Here is an 8,477-nt window from a genome sequence, read left to right as displayed (position 1 = left end):
CCCTCCGCCCCCTGGGCCGGCTACCGCGGGTGCGCGCCGCGCCTGGGCCGCCGCGGGCGCCTCCTGCTGACGTCCGGGGGAAGCGCGCGACAACGCGGCCCGGGGCCGGGGCCGGGGCCCCGGGGACTGCGGAGGTGCGGAGACGCGGCTGGCAGGTCCAGGGGACCCCATTCTGCCCCTGGTAGACTCCCTGGCAAGTTCACCTACCAGTCTCTAAACGGGGTCTTTCCGACTTCGAAACTAACAAACCTTGACTCCAGAAAAGCGTCCTGCCTGTCATTTATGATATTTATGAAAGACCTAGGAACAACTGAAGCTAACCACCTGAGATACTGAAGGCCTGGAAGAATACTGAAGGCTGATGACACTGTTGAAAAGTCATAAACGCACCCAAGTTGAGCAAGAACTGTGTTGGCCCGTGTGTGAGGAAAAAATAGCCGCTTCCAGATTGGGAGAATGTACTACTTCCAAAGACAAGTTAATAGAAGTGGCACAGAACATGGAAGTACGGAGTGGACAGGTTACCCTTTGAACGCGGTGATTGTATTTTTAAATGTGCTGTAACTAGCAGCCATTTTTATCAATGGGCCAATCTCAACAGGGTTGAAAAGATTAACTGTGACTCCACCCCAAATTACAACAGGGTCTTGTAGGTCTCTTTTATAGCTGTAAAACGGAATGATTCTTGGCTCTGCGTAATGTTTATGAGGCGTGTCTGATCTCATTGAATAAAATTTTCTAAAAAAGTTTGAAGTCTGAGTTTATTGAAGTTTTGGCTTTTATGGCAATAAAAGTACTCTGTATTCCCAGATTAAAGTTGCTATAATTAATGAGGGAAACAAGAGCCAAAGGAAATTGGTGATATTTTAAGAAGAGTAATGAAAAACCGTTACAATACCTCCCAGTGCCATACCACTTTATAGTTGCTCAAACACTGTCACACCCATTTCATTCAGACCTCAGGACAACCCTTTGAGGGCAGCATAGCAGCTATTGTTATTTTATGGATGAGAAAACCTGTAAACTCAAGTAAGTGATTGTCCAAATGCTTATGGCCACTTATTGCTCATAAGCAGTAAGGTGGTTGAGAACTCTAAAACCAGCAGTCATGCTAACTGCATGTACTGAACTTTGGAAGTTCATTTCTCAAGGCTCTCCACCTTAATATCCATTTCAGGTAAAAGTCTGAACTGATTAAGAACAGCTCAGCACCTTCTGGTTATCTGTGACCAGCTTAAATATATGACTAGTTGTCGTCAAAGTGCAAATTCTTAGGGCACCACTCCATAGAAACTCTGTGGGGTGGGACCAAGCAATCTGTTTTCACAAGTCCTCTGGAGGATTCTAATGTACCTTACCACTGTAGAACACCACACTGTCCCTAGCCTTGATTTATGTCCTTATAACCACGAAGCCATTGAGTTCCAGTAAGATACCTTGAAATTGAGAGATGTGAGTAAACACTGGACAAAATATACTTTAAAATATATTTGTACATCTAAAAGCAAAATTATGATTAAATAATGCAATTTTACAATTAAAATAGTGGCCTTGAAGCTGGTGTCATAGATACCAGCTATTGTCAAGTTTTCATTTGTTTTCCCTAAAGGAGACAGGAAAGCTCTCTGGGAAGGTTTTGGAAGTAATCCCAACCTTTCCAACACAAAGAAAGATGTAAACAAGGACAAAATTCCAATACCACATCAGTTTCCACAACAGCAAAGATCCGCTATGGTTTAATATAAAAGGATTAACTGTAATGAGGGTGAGGTGGATGGGGAGAAATGGAAACTAGAACCAGATACATCCATGGAATCAGAGGCCAACCCAGCTGGTGTGTAAACGTTCAGCCAGAATGCGGTATCTGGAGGATATGGAACCGGCAGCAGGCCAGGAAGGCAGCCGGCATCAGGCCTGTTAAACAGAGAATGTGGGTGTTGTAAGCCAATGGACAGCTGGAACACACAGCCTTGGAAAATCCAGGAGCGGGCAAAAATTGGGAAATCATGGCAAGCCTTGAGAAAGTGTGTTGCTTATAGCAAGGCCCCAACTTCAGTGCTGGGGTTTTCTAGGTCTGCCCTTTAGTTTCTACAGGGAAGTGATGAAAACAGAATTCAGATCCTTGAGCTACTGAGATATTCACTGAAGGCCCAAGTTTCAGGACTCAACAGGACAAAAGAAATATTCAAAGGCTGGATTTTGGGGGACAGAGTGAGACTTACAAACAAAGCAGGAGCCTGATACCTAGAACTAGGACCAAATTTCACACTGAGCATGGTTGCCTTATGTTGAAGTCCCAGAGTGTTAATATAAAGCTCTAGTTGCCCTCCACAATGACTGGGATGGATCCCAGAACCTAGAGGTGGGAGTCACATGGCAATAGCCACTGGGTGAAAAGGGGTTAGCAGGACTGGCAGGCCCAGAGAGTAGAAAAGGCAGTTAGAGACTACATCTTTCAGCTCTGGACTGTTAGGAGCATTTTAGAAAAATACTAATTAACTGACTTAGGGAATAGCAATTGAAAGTATCCAGTGAAAAAGCCGACCTTTCCAAATGACTGACTCAGTCACTGGGGCAAGGGGGAGAAAGACAATCCTACGGTGCTCTCCGGGGCTCTCAAAATGTTTATGAATATTGCCACACAAGCTTCCTATTTTATAAACCAGAAGCTAATGCACAGAGAGGCTAAATCGTTTGCCCAAGGTAGCACACTCTATCGTGCCCATAAAATATAAGAGCAGGACAAAAATCCCGGGAACTAATTTTGCTAAGTGTTAACCCTCTTAGCCATGCATAGAAGCCATTAATAATGTTACACTTAGCATGTCAAAGTTAGCAGCCATGACATACTACCAAATCGCCATTTGACATTTGCTCATCTCTTGGCTAATCCTGTTAAAATTATATTTTCTGACTAGCTCATAGTCCTCCTGGGGACTGAGAGTACTCGACAGCAGATGCTCTCTCCCGCCTGAAAAGGACAAAGCTGAATGTACAAAATCTAATAACCCCACCCAAGCCCACCTTGGAGCAGAGTCATGCAAACTGCAGCTCTGATCCATTTTTGTGTGGCAATTATCTACTTTAGACATTATGGCCCACGTATCCTGCCAACGATCCAGATGCAGTAAGTATCCACGTCTTCCCCCAGACCGGCCCTTTTTCTTTGTCTTAGTGAAACCAACATTTTCCTGCTCACTCAGACTTGGAACCTCATATATCCTTCCCCAGTGTCTAGTCTCCACAATCTTTCTCCTGCTCAACCCTTCCTTTACGTTGCCAGATAACCATTCTGGCGAATCCCGGCATCAACTCATACCCAGCAGTCTCCTATTACCACCAATTTCTCCTCTTCTAAACCATTCTACCTTCCACCAACAAATTAATCTCCCTAATCCACTTTTCTTAAAAGCCTTTAATTCCCTTCAGGACTAAAGGGATACTCCTTAGCCGGGCAAAGTCCCCGGCAACCTGAATCACGATTTTTTCCAACTTAACTGCTGCTACTCCCCAGCATGAACCCTTTTTATTGGTGAATATCAGTATAACTATTTATGCTTACCAGCCCACTCATTTATTAATTTCTGCCACCGTGCTTTTACTAACACCATTTGCCTTACTTAGAAAACGTTACCCCTCCACCTGCCCACTAAAATTCACTATGACTACTCCAAACACATTCTTCTATTTTTTGAACAGCCTAGAGCACTCACATGTTCCACTCATTTAGCACTTAATTATGTGCTACTTCAAATCCCTCCATCTAAACTGTACATTCCTTGAGGGCAAGGCACTTCTCAGCATGTTCCACAGGGCCTAGTAGAGAAAGCTGTTAGCATCAATTAACACTTAGTTCATATACATTGATTAAACAAAGCACAGAAACCAATGGCTTTCCAATTAGAGATTTTAATCTGATTTTTCTTTTTCTTTTTTCTTTTTTTCTTTTTTTTGAGACGGAGTCTTGCTCTTGTTGCCCAGGCTGGAGTGCAATGGCGTGATCTTGGCTGACTGCAGCCTCCACCTCCCGGGTTCCAGCGATTCTCCTGCCTCAGCCTCCCAAGTACCCGCCACCACGCCCAGCTAATTTTTGTATTTTTAGTAGAGACGAGGTTTCACCATGTTGACCAGGCTAGTCTTGAACTTCTGACCTCAGGTGATCCACCCGCCAGGGTCTCCCAAAGTGCTGGGATTACAGGCGTGAGTGACCATGCCCGGCCTAATCTGTTTTATCATTCATTTGGTAACTCTTCAACATTTCAAAGCATTTCACCAGCTTAGAATAGCAGTTCAAGGAAAGAAAAAATAATATGAAATGAAGGTGAAGATAATTTGGAAGAGAAGGCTGGGCGTGGTGGCTCACACCTATAATCCCAACACTTTGGAAGGCCTAGCTGGAAGGATCACTTGAGCCCAGGAGTTCGAGACCATCCTGGGCAACATGGGGAAACCCCATCTCTACAAAAAATACAAAAATTAGCTGGGTGTGGTGGTGTGCACCTGTGGTCTCACTTATGCAGGATGCTGAAGCAGGAGGATCACCTGAGCCTGGGAAGTCGAGGATTCAGTGAGCTGTGATGGCACACTCTAGCTTCAGTGACAGACTTAGACCCTGTCACAAAGAAAAAAAAAAGGAAAGCAAAGAAAAGGAAAAAAAGAAGTGCCCTAGAATTCTTACGTGAATCTCTTTTAGCCATTTGCTGTGTATTGCTTTAGATCACATCAGGAAAACAAATATCAAATGGAAACTTCCCAAATCTTGCATAATATAGTTATAAAATACCGTCATCTGGATATGGAGCTAAACAAGTGAAAATAAAATACTTTCTTACTAACTAGGAGATGATTCTTCTTGGAAATCTCAACCCAATCTCCTTTTTTTTAAATGTCAACTCCATATGATGAATAATGTAAAATATGTTTTTAGTGACACCAACTAGTTTAGTAATTCTTGTTATGGTTTTGTGTCATCCTGAGAGTGTCTTCTGTTATGTCTCAAAAAAATAATTCACTTTTCTTAAACTTACCACACTTTGGGAGCAGGGCGATGAAAGGAAAGGGAAAGCATACAAGATATTGCGAAACTCCCCAAATATTGTGAATCCCTAAATTAAAAATAATATACACATGCATTGTTTTTCATCTTTTGACATTAAATGATTCTTCTATGCCAGTCTGATGTCTAATGTGCCTCACTATATCACATGAAAGAGCTTGTTTATCTTTTTTTTTTGAGACAGGTTCTCACTCTGTCACCCAGGCTGGAGTGCAGTGGTGCGATCTCAACTCTGCACCCTCCACCTCCTGGGTTCAAATGATTCTCATGCCTCAGCCTCCTGAGTAGCTGGGACTACAGGAGAGCGACACTACGCCCAGCTAATTTTTGTATTTGGTGGAGACAGGGTTTCACCACGTTGGCCGGGCTGACCTCAAACTCCTGACCTCAAGTGATCCGCCTGCCTCGGCCTCTCAAGGTGGTGGGATTATAGGCATGAGCCAGCGCGCCCGGCCCTGTTTATCTTTCTATTTCAGCGGTGGGTAGCATAATTCCAACAGGACCTACTAGGCCAACTGATGTGGCCGGATGATTCTCTGAAGAGTTCACCCCCTGTGTTAGTAGCTACCAGTGTCATCCCGAGCGCCTCCCTGTAGTTAAGTAGAAATGAGAGTTGTCACCTTTGGAGGCCAGATGCCTGTCTCCTCTGGCAAGGAACACCAGGAACATCCTTTGGTGAGAAGGTGGTGTTCCTAATGGAAAGAGCCTGGGGACTGGAATCAGATGAACATGTGTTTTAATCCACCTTCTGCTACTTTCTAAATTAGTCCTAGCCCCAAGTCAAGGAATCCAAGCAGAATTGAAGAGTCCCGGGGAATTCAAGGTTGCAGACTCATTGCATTTCATTTTGATGGCTGGAGCTTTTCCTACTGACAAAAGAACGTCCCAATGACGTCATAAAAGAGCTTTCCTTTGGAGATTTTCACTGCTTTCTTTATGGAAACCTTGACAGTACATGGGAACATATTTCTTATTAGTTTTTTTTTTTGTCCATTTGGGGTTTTGATTTTAGCGGGGTTTTGTTTTGTTTTGCCTCACCTTCTGTCACCAGGATTCAGTAGCTGTTAATATACATAAGTATTTTCTAATTATGTACAAATAATATGTTTTGTATATACATTATAGGAGGGTGATATATATCAGTATAAAATCTCTCAAATCAATAAAGATCATGACGCAAAGTAAAACCTCCCTGTTCTTCCAGTTTTCTTGCTCCCTTTATCTCAATATTTCCTTCCTGTAAACTCATTATATGCTTAGGTCCTATGACAAGTGTTTCTCAATGTGTATATAGTCCATGAATGACCCCAAGTCAAAATCTTCTATTAAAAACAGAATCCTGGCCGGGCGCGGTGGCTCACGCCTGTAATCCCAGCACTTTGGGAGGCCGAGACGGGCGGATCACGAGGTCAGGAAATCAAGACCATCCTGGCTAACACGGTGAAACCCCGTCTCTACTGAAAATACAAAAAAATCAGCTGGGCATGGTGGCGGGCGCCTGTAGTCCCAGCTACTCGGGAGGCTGAGGCAGGAGAATGGTGTGAACCCCGGAGGCAGAGCTTGCAGTGAGCCGAGATTGTGCCACTGCACTCCAGCCTGGGTGACAGCGAGACTCCGTCTCAAATCAAAAAAAAAAAAAAAAAAAAAACACACACACACACACACACACACAGAATCCTAGAGCCAGGTGCCATGGTGCCCACTGATAATCCCAGCTACTTGGGAGGTTGAGATGGCATGATCACTTGGGCCCAGGAAGTTGAGACTAGCCAAGGCAACATAGTGAGACCACATCTCCAAAAACAAACAAACAAACAAAGAAGCATATAATCTAAGTTATGGTGCTTTATACATAGGGTATTGAAAAACTCTCTCAGTGTTGGGTATCTCTGAAATAATTAGTATAAACACCTATTGTTCTCTATCTTTTGATATTAAAAGATAGAATTCCAAGCAGCCAATAGAATACTGAAGTATCTTTTAATTAACTAATAAGGATTGATCTTTAAAATATATGGTGAAGTGGCTGGGTGCTGTGGCTCACACCTGTAATCCTAGCACTTTGGGAGGCTGAGGCAGGCAGATTGCTTGAGCTCAGGAGTTCAAGACCAGCCTGGACAACATGGTGAAACCACATCGCTACCAAAAAAAAATACAAAAAATTAACTGGATGTTGTGGTACATGCCTGCAGTCCCAGCTACTTGGGGGGCTGAGGTGCAGGGATCATGTGAGCCCAGGAGGTCCAGGCTGCAGTGAGCTGAGATCATGCCACTATACCCAAGTCTGGGTGACAAAGTGAGATCCTGTCTAAAAAAAAAAAAAAATATATATATATATATGAAAAAAGGTATAGAACAGCATGTGTCATAAGAGAAAAGAATATATTGCATGTGATTATCTGTGTACTGAATGTCCCTAGCAGAACATGTGAGAAAATGGCAGCAGGAATTGCCACAGCGGTAAGAGACCTTACCTTTGATTGTATATCTTTTTCCTTAATGACTTTTACATCATGCACATGTTATCCTTTTCTTTTCTTTCTTTTCTTTCTTTTTTTTTTTTTGAGACACAGTCTCACCCTGTCACCCAGGCTGGAGTGCAGTATCAGCCCCCTCAATCTCCACCTCCTGAGTTCAAGCCATTCTTGTGCCTCAGCCTGTCGAGTAGTTGAGGTTACAGGCAGGCACCACCACATCCAGCTAATTTTAGTAGAGTCAGGGTTTCACCATGTTGGCCAGCCTGGTCTCAAACTCCTGACCTCAAATGATCTGCCCACCTTGGCCTCCCAAAGTACTGGGATTACAGGCCTAAGCCACTGTGCCTGGCCCATGTTACCCATTTTTAAAAAGTAGTAACCTAGGGGAGAAAGCCAATTCCTACCTTGTACCCAAGACTTGCTAAATTGAAATCTCTCACGTGGAGCCTGGAGACATGCATTTTTAACAATCTTCTTTATTATTCTGCAAACTGGTATTAAGAAGCACTGTCCTTGGCCTTTCCTTTTTAAACGCTTCTTTCCTTTTTTTCCTCTGAGCTTCCTACCATCACCACCACCACCTCTTCTCCTCCCCTCATTTCCTCATCCATGGTGGATCTCATAGTTTTGCAATTCAATCATTCCACAGCTAGTGATTTTTCACTCCTTTCTCCCCAACCTTACCATCGGCCAAAACTATGGCACTGGATGGATTTGCTTTCTCTGCCACCAGCATGCAGGCTAACACTTTCCAGGTTGTGACCCTAACTGTTACCTGGACTCCTGGCAGTTCTCTGGTTCTTACTCAGCACTTCTTGTGTCTTTCTTAATGACTTTTAAAATCTCACCAACGCCCTTCACACAACCCACACCACCCTGGCTCCCATAGAAAACACAGAGGATGTCAGACTGTAATTCCTCAGTCTCCTGCCGCCTCCCACTTA

Source organism: Rhinopithecus bieti, unplaced genomic scaffold, assembly GCF_001698545.2.
Source record: "Rhinopithecus bieti isolate Rb0 unplaced genomic scaffold, ASM169854v2 scaffold_13259, whole genome shotgun sequence".
In the NCBI taxonomy this organism is placed as follows: domain Eukaryota; kingdom Metazoa; phylum Chordata; class Mammalia; order Primates; family Cercopithecidae; genus Rhinopithecus; species Rhinopithecus bieti.
The sequence above is the reverse complement of the archived record's forward strand: the minus strand, read 5'-3'. Positions refer to the sequence as shown.